This window comes from Passer montanus, unplaced genomic scaffold (assembly GCF_014805655.1).
Source record: "Passer montanus isolate IOZ18808 unplaced genomic scaffold, ASM1480565v1 scaffold9, whole genome shotgun sequence".
Lineage (NCBI taxonomy): Eukaryota > Metazoa > Chordata > Aves > Passeriformes > Passeridae > Passer > Passer montanus.
This window is the reverse complement of record NW_024374367.1, coordinates 13,464,564-13,483,736: the sequence shown is the minus strand read 5'-3', so window position 1 is coordinate 13,483,736 and position 19,173 is coordinate 13,464,564. Positions and strand designations below refer to the sequence as shown.

Genomic DNA, 19,173 nt, shown 5'->3' with positions numbered 1-19,173 from the left:
TGTGTCCTCACGTGATAACGGTGCTGTGTGTCTCCTTCCATCAGTCTGTGTTTTGAAAAGGTTTTTTATTAATGCTATGTACCTGTTAGTGTGGTCCTAGGATGTCTTGCAGAGCTGCTCCTGCCAAGCACTGAACCTCCCTAAGAGTTGTCAAAACTTTAAATGAGAAGCAGCGGCGCTCGGCACCTTCCAGGATAGAGCAATTTAAAAAAGAAAAAAAAAGACAAAAAAACAACCCCGCACAACAAAAAACATGAGATGTAGTTATGCAAATTATGACCTTTAAATGCATTTTATATTTGGATTGAAGTTGCTAATGCATTCTTTCCAAGTTCTGTCTTTTCAGTGCAATTCTGCTTCAGGTGCTTCTCCTTTGTGCTGGTGGAGCCTGTGCTGCGGCGCGAGCACGGGATGCAATCCCTGGGAGCAGCAGCCACCATGATCTGGGATGGGTAGTGCTCAGTGAGAGCCTGAATAGGTGGATTTTAATTTCTCTGGAGGGTCTGAGCACGTTAACTGGATGGCAGATTCCTCATTAGCTAGATGGATTAAAATTGGTATCGTGGCTGATGCCTATCCTGACTAATACGTGTAAGTAACAGCTCGCTCTACGAGAGCTATTGGATGGGGCTTGGGTGGAGGAGAGGAATTGGCTTCTGCGGAGGATATTTGCAAAAAGTCACATTTCCACCATATGTTAGCAGGAGTCTCTTTGGATGCAGGTTTTGGATGGAGTCCTCTGTTGCTGTAATCTGGTTTGTCCTTTTTCTACCACTAGTTCTGAATCATACCAACTACTTGGACTCTTCTCTGTTTCCTGAAGGACAGTGGGAACATTTCTGCTGGCTCAGCTGCCTTTCGCCTCTTACTTCATCTTGATGAAGAAGTAAGGTCTGGAGCACTGAAGGAGAAATTTTGTGTCAGTAAGGAGTGAGAAGGGCTGAAAAAAAAAAAAAAAAAAGAAAAAGAAAAAAAAGGAAATTCTGCCAAATTAAAAAAAAAAAAAGAAGGAAGGCACCATGAACCTCATCAATCCTGATTTAGGTCTGGCTTGTGACAAAACAAAAAAGAAGGAAAAGGGGTGAAAAAAAAAAAAAAAAAAAAAAAAGAAAAAGAAAAAAAAAGAAATTCTGCCAAATTAAAAAAGAAAAGAAGGAAGACACCATGAACCTCATCAATCCTGATTTAGGTCTGGCTTGTGACAAATCATTATGTAGGAAGGGAGATATCCCTTTAATTTTTAATAGCTTTGCCGTGAACTTTTATTAGGCAATAATCTGGATCCTGAGTGGATAAAAGATAAGTGTGAGGGCCAAGTAATTCTTTCCCCTCCTGTGCAGCTGGGAGAGGGAGAGAGGGGGTCATGGCGAGCCGGCTGCCTCCTGAAGCTCAGAGCAGCATCCTTCTGTGTGCCACAGGCTCCCCGAGTGCTTCCAAATGGATGTTTACAACATAAATATGTTCAGGATGTGGGTAGCGAGAGAAGTGTGGGAATAGACGCGAAGGTGCATGGGAGTGGGGATGCGAAGGGGGAGGTGTGAAGAGAGCCAGGAGAGTGTGATGCACATTTTGCAGATAACTTCTCTTCGGGTACCTCCTTCCAAAGCCTGGGTGTGGACTCGCTGCTCCTACCAGCGTGTCCTGGGGCTTTCTGTTTGCTGCTGTTCTCTTCCCATCTCCCCCGTCTCTGCTCACCTCGCCAGTCCCTTGCTTCCAGAGCGGTTTATTTCCAGGAACCAGCGGCTGATAATGAGCACACATTGGTCAAGTAGCTTAATTTGTAGCTTGGTGGTTGGTGGCTGACGTTTCTCACCGTATTTCCCAGGCACTGAATGCAATAGACACTTCACTGGCACTTAATAAAGCAGTGCAGGGCACTCCTCGATAATACAATCCTTATGCCAGCCCGGCTGCTAAACCCAGGAGTCCCTCAGGCAGTAGCAGACAACTCCACTTGGCGTTGCTGCTTGTTTTACTCCTGTCTCAGATGACTAGGCAGCATTTCAGAGATTTTAAGGCAGTGTGTTATTGCAGTATCTGGGATGAAATTACCACTTACAGATGTAGAGGTGACAATCTGACTCCCTTTGGCTGTTGAGCTCCGGTGACTTGGCCAGGCTGGTGCTGTGGGGTACCTTCATTGCACTGTGACAACCAGCAGAAATGAGCATCTGGCCCTCTCTTGTCATTTATCCCCCTTCTTTTTTTGAACATCTGCTCGGCTGATTGTTTTCTGGTTTTGTTATTTTTTCTTCTTTTTTTTTTTTTTTCCCTTTTCTGTGGCTCTTTTAATTTGTGGTGAATGTGTGTTTAATATAAGTAAGATGTTAGCTTCTGTCTAGTTTTTCAACGAGCATTCCAGTAATTACTGGAGTACCTTTGAATGCTGCAGCTGCTATTTCTAAGTTAGGGAATCACATTTTCCGAGCATTTATAACTGAACTCACATGGGTAAAACTTGGCATTCAGACTGCCGTCCCACATATCTTATTTGGTCCTGATCCTTTAAGTTACTGTATCAACTTTGTATTTGACTGAAATGGTAGAAATGGCTTCTTGCTGCTTTGGGTGGGCTTGTAATGGAATTGTTTTATGAAATTGTTTTAATTTTTAAAAAATTCCATTGGTTTGGGCCCTGAAATTACTTTTTTTTTGGACCACTGCTGTAGGCTGATATCTCTTTGCTTTTTTTCTGTTTTTTCCCCTCCCTCTATGTCCTCCTTAGCCCTTATTAGTGTAAATCAGTCATTATTATTTTAATATTACTTGGTTTTTTTTATATCGCGTCTCTAAGGAACTTCTCAGAGCGTGGTTTGATCCTTTCTGCTGATGTCAGGCAATCTCTTCATGCCAAAGGATGTTGGCTAAGGCCAGGCTTCCCCCTGTGCCCTCGGTGCTGTGAACTCAATTTTTCCAAGTGCTGCTGGAGAGCTGCGCGCCAAGTTCCTGTTGATTTTAGAAGATTTAAAAAACAGCCACCATGGTTTAAAATTCAGCTTATCCCTTCATCACAAAGAGATGCATTCTGTCCATAGGGCTGGGATGCCCCTGGGTTGGCTGCGCTGTGGCAGTGCTTTGCCTTGCATTGTTGGAATTCTGGGTGGATTTGAGGATGTCCCAGTGCTGTCGTCACAGCTCCAGCCCAGAGGCTGCTCTGCAGCAGGAACTGGCTCGCTCTCTTTTTCTCTCCCTTTCTTCCTTTTCAAGCTGCGATGTCTGGTCCAGAGGAAATACGATTTTTGCAATTTTTTTCCTGCTCAGAAAGCGTTGGTTTTGTGTTTTAGGGTTTTTTTTTTTCATTTTTGAAACCGTTTTTTGGCGCTTACAAGTTGAAATGTAACAAGAGGGGAAAAAAAAGCCCAAAGGAAGAGATCTGAAGTTTGACCTCTAAACATACTTAGTAGATAGGGTGGAAATTACAGAGCTTTTCTGTGGAGGAAATAAGGTACAATGTGTGGTTTGTTTCTGTGGGCAGGTGTGCCAAATGTGGGGCAGATGAGTTAACAATAAAACCTAAAGTGATTGATCTGGTAGAGCTAAGGACATAAATAAATTCTATTATTTAGTAATATAAGTGTAGTGAAAAAGTCTCAGTCATAGAACAAAAGTCTAAGAATACAGCTGGACTTAATCAACTGCTAGTATTAATTTATACCATTGATATCAGCAATAGTTTTATTCCCATTTTAATATTTGAGCTGCTTTACTCTTTTGTGATCTATGTCCCTTTTGTTGGACAAGTAAAATGATGTTTCACATATAGTTATGCTTTGATGACGTGAATTCAGGCGAGAAACATACAAACTTGGAGGATAGATGGTGGAGTTTGACTTGAACTTTGGTTTTATTTCCGTTTTACTGGAAGTTGGTATTTATAGGCCCTGCAGTACATGGTGCTCCCTTCTGCCATGGGAGGTAGATTCAGATGCATGAGCCTGGAGGAGCATCCATTTCTTTTCCAGGATCAATGAGGTCAGGAAAAGTTGTGCAAACTGCTTTTAAGTGGCTGTTCTAAATTAGAATAAATCTCTGTTCCACCAATTAAGCTTTGAATGCACAGCTGATACTGCTCACTATTTTAAACAAGCAGCATAATAAACACAAAAAATGAAATATTTCAGAGAAAATACTTGGAGGGTTGAGACATTAATTTTACCATACACACTCTGTTTCACAGGGATTTAAAAAGCATTATTGCCACTCTGGGTACAGTGGAACAAAGGTGAAGCAGCACCAGGGAGTGACTGTCCTGTGAGCTGCCTGCAGGATGCTCACGGGCAGAAAATGACCCAAAATGTCCTGCCTGTGGGTATGTGCTGGGGTGGGTTCCCCTGCCCCAGGACCTGCAGGGAGAGCCTCCAGACAGAGCTGCGGATTTTGGCTCACGGGCGTTTTCAGAATCGCTTAAACTCGGGGCATTCATAACTTTGGAATTCAGCAGATTTGCACAACTCCGCGCATCTGCGCCTCTGCCAGCGCACGCCGGCTTCCTGCCTCGCTCACCCTGAGCATCCTGGGCTAAACACCTCGTGATTACCCACCCCACTCGCGGGTTTGGGCTCTTATCAGCAGCCCTGGGAAGGTGAAGCCGGTCACTGGAGGGAATGGCAGTGCTGGGGGAGCCCAGGCCGGGCTGGGGCGGCTGCTCTGTGGTTTGTTGTGTCTGGTTTGGTTCCTACTTTTCAAGTTGCAGTTGCATTTGGTCATTCGAAGCTTATTTTCCTAGTCTGGCCAAGCCAGCAGGATCCCCGTGCGCTGCAGGGGAACATAAAACATCAGCCTTTAAGCTGGAGTGCTCAGTAGATAAGGATTTTAAGACTCTTGCATCATGCGCTGTGTCTTATGGGCTTACTTAGTATACTCCATTTGATTTAATTTAGATATTGAATAAGGAGAAACACTTTAAAAGCCAGAAAAAGTACTGCACGTTGTAGCGCCTCTTCTTTCCCCATTGCCTTAAAGACAGATGGCCGGGAGGGCCAGCTTAGGCTGTGATTACATTTATTTAATTGTAGGCAGTAACAGGGTGTTTTCAAACTGCTTAAAAATGATGTTACGCCTTATCTGTGAAGTGTTTCAAAAAGCCAGCAAGAATTCCTTGGGCTTTTGTTTTCTTTCTTCTTTTCCGTGACTAAAGGTAAAGAGTAAGTTTTCAACCTTTTCAAGGATTAGGAAAGGTGCAGAATTAGTGGATTATTTCAGTCACGTGCATGGGGGAGGCCATGAAAATCAGTGGGTGGCTCGGCCAGTGGTCTTCCCCTTCGTTTCCCATCCCATAAATAGAAATACAAACCGTAACCGAGTTGCTGTAAATGTAGCTTGAGCACTGCTGGGTAGCCATTTATCCTGCTGGAAGGTTTGGTTTGCTGTGTGTTTGTGTTGGCAGGACTGGGGAAGGCTGGGGAGCAGGAGGTGCTCTTGGATGGCGTTCCCAGGAAATTGGGTGACCCTCTGGTGGGGTGGCCGTGCTGGTGTCACCACCCTGCAGGAGGCTGTGACAAGGGGCTGCTGTCTGTGCACAATATATTAGCAGAAAAGCAAACCTGCCACAGAACATTTTAGTGCAGCAGTGAGCGGGGAGCTGGCAAGAGAAATGAAATATTTGCAAGTCGTAAAGGAAGCGGGTTCGGGAGTTCTGAGGTGGGACTGGGATTGTTTGCAAAGATCCCTTGGCTGGCCAAGATGCTTGTGCTGGATTTCATCACTGTAACAGGCTTGCGTGCCTTTCACTAAACACCACAGAAAGTGCCTTTGGATTATAACAGATTTGCATTTATTATTTTACATAGCATATATTTATATAATGCGTTCTTGAATTCATTTATATATATAGATAACTTTGCATTTGAGACTATTAGTTGTTGCATGAATCTGCACCACCCTGCAGTTATCATGGCACATTCTCTCTCAGTCAGTGAGAGCCTGGAGGATCTTCAGAGTGGGTGAAAATTATCCCAGACATAGGTTTAAAAAAGGAAAGGGGGGGGGAGAAAAAAGGGCAAAAGAAAAGCAGGCCTCCCAAAAGCTGTGGTGGAACCTGGTATTAGCAAATGCTTCTAGGAAGTTTGACTGAGAGCCATATGGCAATGTGGGGAGTATTATCCATCGCTCCAGAAGTTGGTCTCTGAATCAGCCTATTGACTTCAACAGCACTTAATCATGTGTTTTAGTTCTTCTTTGAAAAGGCTTGCATTCCTGAATCATGTCCTCCGATTTTAACCACTAGACGGTACTTTGTTGTGTGGTTGCAGACAAGTTCAGTCATATTTCTGTGACTAAGTTTTGCAAGTTGTGACTGCATCACTTGTGAAGTATGCTGATGAATATTCCCCTTCTTATCAGAATCCAAACATTTGCTGCTGTTCCTGAATTTTAGGGTGAGACTCAGTCACTTCTGGGAAGGAGTTGGTGGGATGCTGTGGGATACTCTAAATGTTCTGTGTTCATCTGTGGCGTTGTGGATGCTGTGGTGGAAACAAACAGAGGCGAAACCAGTGATCTCAAATTACTGCCTTGAATTCTGCTTTCAAAATCCCTCAGTGTTGGTGGTGATCAAGCCCATAAAATAAACCTAGAAGTTGTCATGCGGGTCCAAATTCGGATTGTATTTGGATGCTGGAGGGGCTGCGGAGTCTCAGATGTGGCTCTGCTGTGTCAGGGGTGATTTGGACTCCGGTGGAAGAAAAGGTGGGTTTGTGTGTCTTTTTGGGATGTGCTAATTTGTGTCCCTGGCATGCCCAAGTGCCCCCTGCCCTGGTGTTGCTGCGCAGGTGGAGTTGCCAGGTGCCACCCATGGGCTGCAGGGAGCCAGGTCTGGGTGCCAGGAGGTCCCGTGCAGCACTGCAGGGGAGGTTTGTTCCCCTTTCTGCTGCAGGAGTTCCCAGGGATTCCTGCTCTACTCTGTCCATTATTAAAAGGAAACTCAGGGCAAACCCTGTGCCACTACCTGGCTTGGCACACAGAGTGCAAAAATCCCTGTCCCAGCCCGCTCCTGGTGAGGGGGTGCATGGGCTTTGCTTTCATCCCTAAGATTCATTATATTTCAGCAGAATTTTTTGTCTCACCTTTCTGTGTTTTTACAGCTAAAGCAGTTTTTACTTCCCAACTTTCAACATCTGGAATTCGGTTTCAGTTTATTAAAAAAAAAAAAAAAATCATAATCCGCAGTCTGGATGAAACACCAATGCCTTTGTATTTGTCCACAATTTTTAGTTTCAATTTTGTATCCTTGGTAAATGCCAGAAGTCCCAAGTTGTTGCGTGTTCAGTAGCTGCCCTTCCTTAGGCTTAAACCACTTTTTTTTTTTTTAATTGATTTTTTTCCTGTTAGACACTTTTCTAATTGGGGATAATACCAAAATGATTAATCAAATTAAGCATGAGAGCGAAGTGGCTGGTGCACAAAGCTGTGTATTGCTGCTGGGTTCAGCAGTGAGGTTTCTCTCCCTGTAGCTGCAGTTCCTTAATGGGCCTCTTAGGCTCTGTTGTTTTTTTTTTTTTTTAATAAGATGCTGTGTAGATCCCATTGACTTCAGTTGTTGATTGGGATGCCTGACAGCCGGGAAATTAAGCCCCTTCTTTGTGACCGAGTTGAAGGCCAGATTTTCAAGGATTTTCGAATGCTTAGCACCCATAATTGGTGTTAGATTTTTTTTTTTTTTAATTTGGAAAAAGTTCACTTCTCATTTGTACATATAAATAAGGGTGAGAGATTATGCTACTTGTAGCGACTGGTGGTGCTGGGATATAATGAAGTGTCTTTAGCACAGCCTGACTAATGAGCTGGTTACTTTACTGTCCCAGTAAGTTTTGTTCTTCTGCATTTCTGCCTTGTTTGCGGGTGCTGAGCATTCCTGTATATTCTGCTCCTGGAGGAAAAACTTCCTTGCTTCAGCTGCATTTTTCTGTGTTTTCTGTAGTGATTGTGAGGGACAAGGAGGAGGCAGAATGAGTCGAGTAAATGAGACAACTGTTGGAAAAAAGGGGGACATGCAAAATCAAGTGTTCTACTTGCGTAATCTGTTTAACACCGGCGAGCCTCGGAGCCTTGTGGGACACGGGAATAAAAGGAACATCTGTGCAGACCACATGGCATGCTCCAGAGGAGCCCTCCATCCCAGGCAGCCCTGCTCTATTTGCAAATAAAAGCTCCAACCAACATCAAAAAGTTGAGGTGGATCCCAGCTGAAAGGGGAGAACAAATGTTACCACTCTCGGTGCAATGAGGTTCCCCTTGCAAGCAGACTTTGTGGTCTTTTTAGGGATGCTTTGGACATGTGTTTTTAATGCAGTTTATTTAAAGGGTGGGGGGGAGGAAAAAAGGGGGGAAAAGGAAAATGGTTATTTATTTTTGAGAAAAAAATTGTCTGTATTGAAACATTTTAGCTGATCATCTCAAGCTGCAGTCAAAGTATATTAGGTAGAAATAAGAAAAAGGATGTTAGGAGTTTTTTTGGGGGAGGTATATTTTGTTTGATTGGTTTTTGGAAGTTGGATTTTTTTTTCTTTTTTTTTCCCCACCTGGACGTAGACATCCTAAGATCCTAAGGTTTTCCTGTCTGATCTTAACTCCCTTTATTTTGCTGCTGGTTCTGGTGGCTGGTAAACAGCTCCATGGTTAGGCAGAGCCCTGGGGAGCTCCTCTGGCCTCCCTCCCCCAGGACACTTGCCAGAGGGGAGGATAAACAAGCCAGCAGTATATTTTATTTCCATTTGGAACCTGTTAGAGTGCAAGGACACTTCTAGTTTGGGGCTTGGGGTTTTCTAGACAGGCTGTATTGTTTTTAACAGAGTCATGTGTCAGCAAGCCTGGTAATCTGTATCAAGAAGGCACGTATTTTTTAATATGTAAATAGGAAAGGATGGTGTTTCATCTTTATTCCAATGTACCCAGGGTGGCAATAAAGCTTTTTAAATCCCTGTGAAACAGATTGTATATGGCAAAATTAATGTCTCAACTCTCCAAGTATTTTCTCTAAAATATTTGAATTTTTGCGTTTATTATGCCGCTTGTTTAAAATAGCGAGCGATATCAGCCGTGCATTCAAAGCTTAATTGGTGGAACACAGATTTATTCTAATTTAAAACAGTCACTTAAAAACAGTTTTGTATATATGTATACATGGGCACAACTTTTCATACAGTTGTCTGTTTTGGAGCAGTCTCTTAGGCACTGATGTACAAGTTGAACCTGTTTTCTTTTGTGCAACATGGCTTTGAGAAATCATTAGCTAAAACAGGGTTCTGTGGTTCCAGTGCAGTCAGTAAACAGCCTGACACGAGTCGTGTGTGAGATGATTGAAATTCTGCCTTTGATCAGGCCTGGGCTGTGCCAGATACAGTTCTGAGGTGTGTGTCAATGCATGTGTGGATGTATTCGTGTGTTGGTGAAAGCTGCTCTAATGAAAATTTGGCCAAGTAGCAAAATAACCTGTTCATAAATGATTGCCACAGCAGAATGATGATGGAAAAGCAGCCAAAGGAACTGCAGCCATGTGCTCATCCATGTCACCCTCCCCAGGCAGGGCATAGGCTGTCTGGAGATGCTTGGGATGGTCCTCCTCTTTTTCCAGTCACATTTGTCATTCCTCTTATTTTCCTCAGCCCCTTTCTGACTTGTCCTGCTCCTTGCCGTCATTTTGGACTTTGCCACCTGTTTTCTCCTTTAAGCTGGGCGGTGTTCTGATGCCCTGTGTGGTGTTGGGGGGATGTTTTGCAGCTCTGGGGGGCTGGTTCAGGTCACCTGGCCAGATCTGTGCAGCAGTCCCTGACTCGCTCCGGTGGAGCACGGGAATTTCAGATATACCTTCTTGTTTTGCAGCTGCTTGCTGTTTTCTCCCACTGCACCTCTCCTCATTCCCAGGGATGCCTCTGCTGCCTCTCAGGTGTGTGCTGCCCTTTGCAGAGCTCCCTCACACCCAGGCAGCCCTTGGCATGGGTGGCACTTCCAGCCTGTGCCACCCAGGCACTGCTGGCTGAGGTGCTGTCCTTTACAACATAAACTCTTGACAGCTCTTCAGTGCATCAGGAACTTCAATGCAGCCAGTTTTGCATTTTGATGTAGGAATGATGCTCTGAGTTCCTTCAAAAGCCCCAGGAGCAGCTGGACCCCAGGGTGGAGATGCACAGGGAGGGAAAGGTGAGGGACCTCGTGCTGATGAGATGAAGTCCACAGTGATCTGCCCGATTGTCTGAGCTGTGTGCCTCTGCCTTTGAGATTTAAATAGTGAAATATTAAAACTTGTCTTTCAAATCTGCTCAATATTACAAAGATTAATTTTTGTTGGGGGCAGATTAATAGGTTTCCTATTCTGATTAATACAGTGATAATAAAAACGTTGTGATTGCTGGAATTAATGAAGCCCAGATTCCTGTTTCAAGGTTTGATTGACTTTGTACTTCAGTTATGCTGAAGCTGCTGCATCTCATTGCCCCTTATTGAGCTGGTGCCTTCGAAGAATCTGTATGGGAGCAGGCCAGTGCAGAAGGTTTGTGTTAGAGGGCTGTGCTGGGGGCCCTGTCAAAAAATCTTTTGGGGAAGCATTGCCAAAAATTGATCAAGGGTTTTGCTCATGTTGCAGCAGTATTAGAGTTTCTGTGTCTTCAACCCAGCGTGCTATTTTTGTGAAAGTTGTGGAAGAGGAGTGGCCAACTCAAATGTGTGGGCACATCATTAAAAGCCTCAATTTGTCAATGCCAGATCGAACTCGAGTGTGTGGGTAGATCATTAAAGGCTTGAGTTTATCAGAACCGATCTATAATCTGTTCCTCTCACTCCTCCACCCTTCCCCCCAGCAGAATGGGTTGTTTCTCCAGGTTCTCCAGCAGTGAGGTCCATGGAAGTGCCTGGGCTGCCTGTGTGCCCCTGGGCTGTCTGCTGGCACCCACAGCCGATCCACTGGGTTTGGAGGGCACCAGTGGGGCAAGCCCTGGAGTTAATGCCGTGAGAACTCGTGTCTTTGGGAGCTCTCTGCTCCCATTAATCCAAGGGATTCAAAAGATGCAGGTGGGGCTGGGTGCAGAAAGTACATGGTGATCATGTAGGCTTTGTTCCCTTGGGAAACCTGGCTGAAGAAATGTTTTGTGGAGTGAGGTCAGTTTTTGATGGCGTAAGAAGCATCAGTTTTTCCAGGTGCACTGTCAGAGTTCAGGGCAAGCTGGATGGAATGTCTTTGCCTCCTCCCTGTACTGCCTCTCACTCCTCAGGTAGGAGCTCTCTCAGCTTCCAAATCTGCTTGTTGGCACAAGGGTGCCAAGATATTCCTTTTGTTGAGGAGGGACGTGAGGAGTGATCTGCATCTGTGAGTGAGGACAGTGCACACTGTAACCCTCATCTTCTGCAGACCATATATATTATTTAGACAATAATTTTGCTTCAAAAGTCTTGAACATTTATTTTTGAGTGAGTATTAGCTAAAATGAGCCTCGATTCCTCATCTTCTGAAGAGGGCTAATGATACTTTCCTGCCCTACAGATGTATCATGGATAAAGATTAGTTGAATTCTGTGGTGCAGCAGGTCAGCTGGAGAAATCTTGTCCCAACATATGTAGATGCAGCTTTCTGCTCAGCTACAAACCCATCTGCATATCTGTCATCAAGCACAGCAATAAAGCAAGGCTCAGATGTGTGTTTCTGACACTGCTCTGTTACTTCTCTCAAGTGCTCTGCCCCTCATGAATAAAATACAACCAGTGCAAGATGCAGGTCACTTTTGGTTTGCAGGTATTTCAGAGTCTCCGAGAAAGAAGTAATTTTTAGCATAAATGCTGCTTAAAAACCCCTTTTGGATCTATTTTTATTGTGTAGCACAGTTTTGTAATAGGGTCACATAGTCCCTATATTTAGATTTCTGAACCCTTGTGATCTTTGAGCCGTTGCACATTCAGCAAGGAACGGGAGAAAGCCCCAGGGCCAGAGAAGTACCTGGATTTTGTCTTACAAAATTTCATGCAGTTGTTGCTGAGACAGAAGCTTCCAGATGTTCCTCAGGAAGGCTGCAGTGGACTGCCAAAACAATTAACTGCATGAGGTTAATTTGGGGACGGCAGCACTTGCCCCTGTCAGAGCACTGACGGGGTGGGAGCAGCCACTGCCTTGGGGATGCTGTCGAGGGTGAGGATTGGGGAATGAAGGGCTCAGAAGCACCACAGGTGATTTTTGCTTTCGTGCTTTTTCTTTTTCGAGTGTTCCAAGGTGTTTTTCTCCATTGCTTTGTCCCCTGGGGTTTGTGCTGCAGGTCCCTGTGGTGCAGAGGTCCTGGGAGCAGAGGCTCTCCCCGGTGCTGGTGCATTCATTAGGGCACAGTGTGCCCTTCCCCAGTCTGGGCAGGCACCAGAGCTGCTGCTTAAATCCCTTGTGGTTTCACAGATGTGATGCAGAACAGCCCTGGGAGCACCTCTGGTTGTATTTCTGAGTATGAGTTGTTCCTCAGTGCAGATACTGTATCAGTGAAGATATTATACATCTTATTTTAAAATACCCTTATTAGTAAAATGGGTGTTTAATTTGAACGGGGAGCAGCTTCCTCTGAGCTAAGCTTAAGCTCAATCTGTGTTACTAATAGCTGAGGAAAAAAACATACTAATTGGTATTTCTTAACTGATGTTTGCAAGTTTTGCCTTTCCACCCTGAACATCAAATAGTTTTTATATGTGTTTTTCCTTATCTCAGAGGAAAGATTAATGCTAACAAGAGGTTCTACATTTTATTAAGGTTTAATCAGGATGCAGTGAGTGAAGACAGAGAGTAAATAGTTCAGAAATTCAGAGAGTGTTATATTTTGATAATGCAAAGTAGGTTAAAGTATCTGGATTTTGTGCTCAGTACAATGTTTTCAGGCAGAATGTGGATTTGGATGGTGACACATTTTGGTATTTAGAAGGAACATAAGCTCTCCTGTCGGAGGAGCACGTTGCAAATGTGAAATAAGCATTTGTCTCTAAAAACCTTTCTTAATATTGTAAGTTTTGGTTTTATTTAAAGCCAAATAGAGTCTGCTGTGTGATAGTTTGATACACAGACATGCTTCTGTAATGCTCCCCCCAGCTCCAGCATTTATAACCACCTTTTGCTTTCAAAGGAAAACGATAGGCTTTGATATGATTCTAACTGAGTGAAGTTTTAAAACATGTTTTTGTCTTTCAGTCTCCTGAGAACATTTTTTCTGAGTGACTCCGGCTTCCAGACACATTTGCCATGAGAAGGGTTCCAATCCTTTCCTGTATTTGCCCTGAGTCATGAATGGATATGTGTGATGCCTGCAAGTAAAACTGGTGAGTTGTCAAGGCTGAGTTTGCAGTAACTCTCACTTATTCTTTCTTACCAATTATCTTTCCCTCATTTTTTTTCTTCCCTTTTTAATATTGTGGGAGGGGGTTGTACTGTCTGTGTTTACAGGCAAGTCACCACTATTCTTAAAAAAACCCAAAGCAACCTTCATTGGCATGAAATAGAAGAAATATCAAATATTACCTATGCAGAAAAAATACTCCTTTCCATTCTTTCTTCTCTTCATTCCCCTGAATTCTATGAACTGCAAGGGCTTTGGTGGTGAAACTGGAGTTCAGTCATGCAGGCAAATCCACTGCCCAAAACTGAAGCCTTGCAGACAGAGAGGATCTAAACCAAGCTTGTGTGGGCAATTTGTGTTGTGATGAAATATGGATATGGAGAGGTCTCCTCGCCATCATGTGTCACATGGTGGGTTCTCAAAGGAGCCATTGCCAACAGACAATCAGCTCCAGCATTTGCTGCACTTGCATCCCAGTGACAAAATGGTGTCACTGGTACACAGGAGAGCTGTCCTGCTGTGTGTGCTTCACCTTGGTGCTGCTGCCCAGCCTGGGGGACACGGGGACCAAGCCTACAACAGCCTGTTTGGATCAAGATCAAGAGGATGCTGGAGTGAGACCCCTCCTCTGTTAAGGGCCTGTTGCCTTTCCTGGGGGGGTTACCCCCCCGAGAAGCCCCCATGTCCCTTTTGTGCCATGCAAGGGGTGGTTGTGCCTTTTCCTGCTGTCCCCATCCCCCAGGAACCTGCACGGGGAGCTTTCCATGCCCATTCCTCTGATCTGCCTCCTCCTGATTGCCTCTCTTCATAACTGGGGTGAGAGGAGGGGCAATATTAGTTTGGGAAAACAAGAATCATCTCATTCTGCAGCAAAACTGGGAAGTCTGTGTAAGAAATCTTTCAAACCCAGGAAATCTGCATAATTAAATTGTGTAGGAATTGGGAGCACAAATTGTTTTTTTAAATAAATTCAGGTTTCTATTATATATTTAATATCCCTCTGTGTGTTGGAAAGTGCATTTCAATTCAAAGATTATAAAACCCGAGAAATTCGTACATCAGTGAATTGTGATTATTTTTTTTTTTCTGTTTCATTTTTTTTTTTTTTCCAGAGGTAGCATAATTACCATGTCATTTAGCAAAGATTATAATAGCTGCTCAGTTTTTACCGACTGGTATAGTAAACAGTTGAATATACCCATATGGCAGCTCAAAGTGTGCATGGAGGAGAGGGATTTTTACCATTTCCTTCATGTCTGAATTACCAGCCTCACTGATACAACCGAGATCCCCAAATGGGGACCAACTCCAGACTTCTCCAGTCATGCAAAAATTTCTCGCTGCTCTCTCGTATATGAATCAATTGATTTTAATCAGGGTGGTTAGGTAATTAATTATTTCTTTGTGCCTATAAAGTATGCATGGGAAACGTGGGGTTATATGCAAGGTACATGCCTCGATTTAAAGCACCCTGTGCATTTGCTTAATGCCTCTTTTGTAAATGTAAATAATGCCTGGGGTTAGAATCTCAATATCCAGGTACTGTTAAAGATAGAGGCCCTTCTAAGGCTGGCATGGGTGAAGTGTGCCATCTCTGGGTGCTGTGACAGCTCCATGGCACTTTGTGTCTGGTCTCAGGGTGGCAAACAGAAGGACCTGAGGGTTTCAAAGCATCCACTTGAAATACCAGGTTGAATTATGGAGGTGTGGAGCTGTGGCCAGCCAGCATCTGGAGTAAAGACAAAGTGTTGAAGTAACGTGCCCTCTGGATATCTTCACTATTAAAAAATAAAAGCAATGAGAAGAAGGATTGTTAACTCCCTCCAAATGCTGGCTTGAACAAAGAAAAAGACTCGCGCTACTCCCCCTAAAATTCACTTACTTCCAGTTATCTTAAAATTTTCATGTCACATAATAGCTTTAAAATACCTTCTGAATGCATTAGACTCTCTAGGTGCCTAGGAAATATTGCAGAATAATAATACGAAATGACCAAGCATTGAGCATTCCCACTGGAAAGGAGCAGTTGGCCCAAACTGGTGCTTGTGTTCATCTTAACCCTGATGTACGACCAGCCCTCCACCATAATTCTATCAAGAGATGGTAAGTTGCCTAGCAATGTGCTGACTGCAGAGGGTACGTGTCGAGCTAATTCAGTTTTTGTTCTCATTTTCCTTGAGAGTTCAGCTTAAAGGAGTGATCCTTTCTCCAGCTGCAGCAAGAGCCACTTCTCGGCCGTCTCTCTTGTTCCCCACTCGAGTGTCCCTGGTGATGTCAGGAATTCATTCACCGCCGTGCACGCCTTAAAGGTTTCCAGCTTATTGAGTAGCCAAATGTGGTTTCTGCTGATTGTGTTGACTGAATACGTAGGGCCTTTCGAAGAGGCCAGGGTTTTATTTAAAGCAGAGAGTTGAGTTGTATACCATTTTATGGCAGGCAAAGGTCATCTGGGGTAAGCAGCCAGAACAGCGAATTGCCTCATTGCAGCACCTCGGAAAATGAGAGAGAAAGATACAGTAAGAGGTTTTAACAAATTGCTCGTAGTTATGAATTTTTAAAGTCGAGGAGCTGGTGCTGTGTACGTTTTTAAATTGGAGATAACCATGCTTGTAGGATAAATTGAGTTAAGAAGGGAACAAATCAAAATAATGGGGTGGTATAAAAGCCTGGTGGTGCTGCCGGCGGCGCTGAGCGCCGAGCAGACGGCGCGTCAGGGACCTGCTGTGCCCCTGTCCTTCCCACATAGATTGTGGGCACCTTTCCTAACAGTGCCCCTCTCCTCCTTCAGTCCCCACTCTGGTTCCAAAAAGGGCTGGATTTGCCTTGTGGTGCTTCTGGTGGTACCCAGGGAGCAAGAGCCAGAGGGGTTTGTCCGTGGAGCAGGGATGGGTTCTCCTGGGTTGTGCTAACCCAGATGGGTGTCACTGGGGTGGGGGGAGCTCCAGGAGCCCAGCCTGGCATCCCCTGGCAGAGTTGCTTAGAGGGAGAGGTGGCAGCAGCCTGGAGATGTCACTTCTATCCTTGCAGGATCTCCCTTGCTCCTTGTGGCATCAGTGGCTCCAGAAAAACTTTGTTTTTCTGAAACTTTTCTGTCCGTGGAACTTTCTCTGTGGCAGGGGGAGGAGAGAAGAAGTAATTTTAACAATTTAATAAAGTACATAATGTAAGTTTTATAAGCTGGTGTGAATGCTCCTAAGTATTTTGGTCTTTTTTCATAACACAATGAACCTAATATTGGTAAAAATACAGATCTTAGCTGCCACCATAAAGAGAGGCTAGATTTAATAAACAGTTATGAATGTTGGCAGCTGCCTATCAGATTGTATAACATCGGCTATAGCACATGAAGACAGTGTCAACTTACATTTTATCTCAGAAGTATTTTCAAAGCATTTATTTTGCTTTCTCTTGAGTCCTTAACCTAATTCAAGTTATATAATTGGCGGAATATTTTTCCACACCGCTAATTGGCTGGGTGCCAGCGTGGAAACCATTGTATGACTTGATGATGATCAGGAATTAACATGACATTTGCGTGGTGGTAATGGAATACATTAGTAATGTAATTCATGACTGTAAGAAAGAGACCATCATCTCCCACCTCTGATCAGCAGGAGGGGCTGGGAGGATGATGAAATGCTCCCAGCAGGCACCTCACAGCAGTGGCTGGCCAATCTCAATGTCAAATTTAGTTTTAAATTCTTCAGACAAAGCTGTAATGCTTACCAATTAATTACTACAAATGTCAATTAAAAATCTACCAAATAATGCAGTAAGATTAAATTTCAATTAAAAAAATTACATTTAACAAGGAAGATACAACATTATTTTAATGAATTCTGCTGAAGGTGACAGTTTATCTAGATATATTTATACCGTGTAGGTGGATCTAAATTCATTGGATGATGTTAACCATGTTACTCAGTGTACATATTAGTTTTGAAAATTATTTCGACTTTGGCTATGTCCTGGAGGAGCTGGGGCATCAGGGGGCATTTCTCATCACCAGGAGAAGGGGGAATTTCACGCCTTCTCAGTAAAAAAATTATTCTCACACCTAAAATGAAGGCTTTAGTGCAGAATTCTATCCTGACCAAACTTGTGGTATTTTTCATTGCTTTATATTTAGAAAAGCAAATAGAGCATTTTTGTTGTGGCAATAGAGCAAGCCCTGACTTTTTTATGTCTATAACGATTTCTTGGGACAGTTTTTCAAGTAATCTGTTTTATCATACAAATCATACCTATTATTCCAATAAATCACATAACAGGAAAGGATTTTGCTTTGGGAAGATGGTAAATTTAAATTCCTGAGCAGAGCTTTTATCTGCAAGGCTTTGCCCTGGCTCGGTAGATGTTGTGAAAGGATAATTAAAATCTCCTCGTTGATACTTGAGATATTTTGAACCAGGAGTGGCACAGCAGAGATGTTGTGGGGCATGTGAAGTTGTGTTGTTTGCAGGTGTGTGTACCACAGACTCTTGTAAAGCACCTGTACCTCTTTGGATGCAGACTGCTGACAGAGCAAAGTGGGGCTTGTGGCTGGATTTTTGTGTGGCAGCAGCTTTGTTTTTATTGCTCAGGGCAGTTTTTAGGCTGATGGAGATTGAGGTGCTTTGGGAAGGCATGAGTGCCTGCAGTCACCAGCACGGCACAGGGGCAGAGCTGGGCTGTGCAAAGTGGCTATCTGGTATGAAAGTATTTATGAGATCTGAAAAATACTTTATCAGCTTCCTTAAACTTCTTTTCTGAGAGCTTTTATTATGTTTTCACACCGTCACGTCTAGGTGAGAGGGAAGACATAATTGAAGGAGCAGATTTTATGTGTCAAGCCAGCATGGAAAGAAGTCCCTCTCAGGGACCAGAGGCTCCTTTTCCTTGGCACTGTTGTGTCTGGAGCTATCAAATTTCAGCAGGTTTTAACTTAAAATAAAATATAGAAAAATACGATGTGCATGGAGAAAATCAGAGAAGCCAAACAACTGCTCATGGCAGGTTAAAGTAGTGATATTCTCTTTAGTAGACAGGTCCCTTAGATGCTGCTCAGGCTTTGCCCATTGGTGGGTGAGCGCAGCAGGCATGATCTGTCTCACTGCTGCAATTCAGATACCTCTGGGTATTGGTAACAGCTTTACAGGATCATAACTGCTTTGTGCTATTATCTGATAAAGCTATCACCAGCAGGAGATGGGAGACAGCCTTTTTTTTTGCTATAAGGGTCTCAGAAATGGATGATGTGGAAGTGCAAGAGCAGTGGAAACATTCTCTCACCAGTCCTCACAGACAGAAAGGTGATGGAGAGGAAGTTAGAGCAAGGCAGAATCATTTCCTCACCAGCAGCCAGAAAGCTTTAAACAAGGAGGCAGAGGGGGAAGAGTGGGAGCATGTAACACCTTTCTGCCAGGAGGTAATGGTGTGAGGAGCTTGTGGGTTTGGGGCACCCACTGCTCAGACAATTAGGTGGCAGCTGGAGCTCCTGCTCTTAAAAACCATCTTTGCAGGGGCTTTCAGCTGTGCACAGGACCAGTCATTTTCTGATTTGAGTCCCTGGAGGAAGCTCTTGCTCTGGCTGCTGTTTGAGAAAAGGTGTGCTGCACAGCAGGAGCACTTTCTGTATCCCAGGTTCTGCTGCTCCCATGAAGAGCTTGTGCCCATCCCAAGCACTCTTGGTGTCTGGGCTCCTCATTGGGGTGTCCCACAATGAACCCTGAGCCCATCCTGAGCACGTGAGGTGGTGTCTGATCTCCTCCAGATTTCCTGCAGGTGAAGATTTTGCCTTTGGTGGGGAAATGCTTCTCTATTTCTGTAAGAGTTGGCCAAACACCTTGAAGGAAGAGTCTTTGACTTTGGAGAAAATATTTATATCTCTTTGAGTTTTTCCTTT

The 19,173-nt window shown here is 44.0% G+C and overlaps 1 protein-coding gene across 6 annotated transcripts in view; it reads left to right on the top strand.

Moving 5' to 3' along the window:
• Nucleotides 1-19,173, top strand: part of FOXP1 (forkhead box P1) — a 380,068-nt gene that overhangs the window by 33,567 nt on the left and 327,328 nt on the right. For all 6 annotated transcript variants that reach the window (XM_039733877.1, XM_039733865.1, XM_039733866.1 and 3 more), the window contains one exon: nucleotides 13,145-13,272. The gene's annotated coding sequence lies outside the window, so the exon portion shown is untranslated. The remainder of the gene's footprint in view (nucleotides 1-13,144; nucleotides 13,273-19,173) is intronic.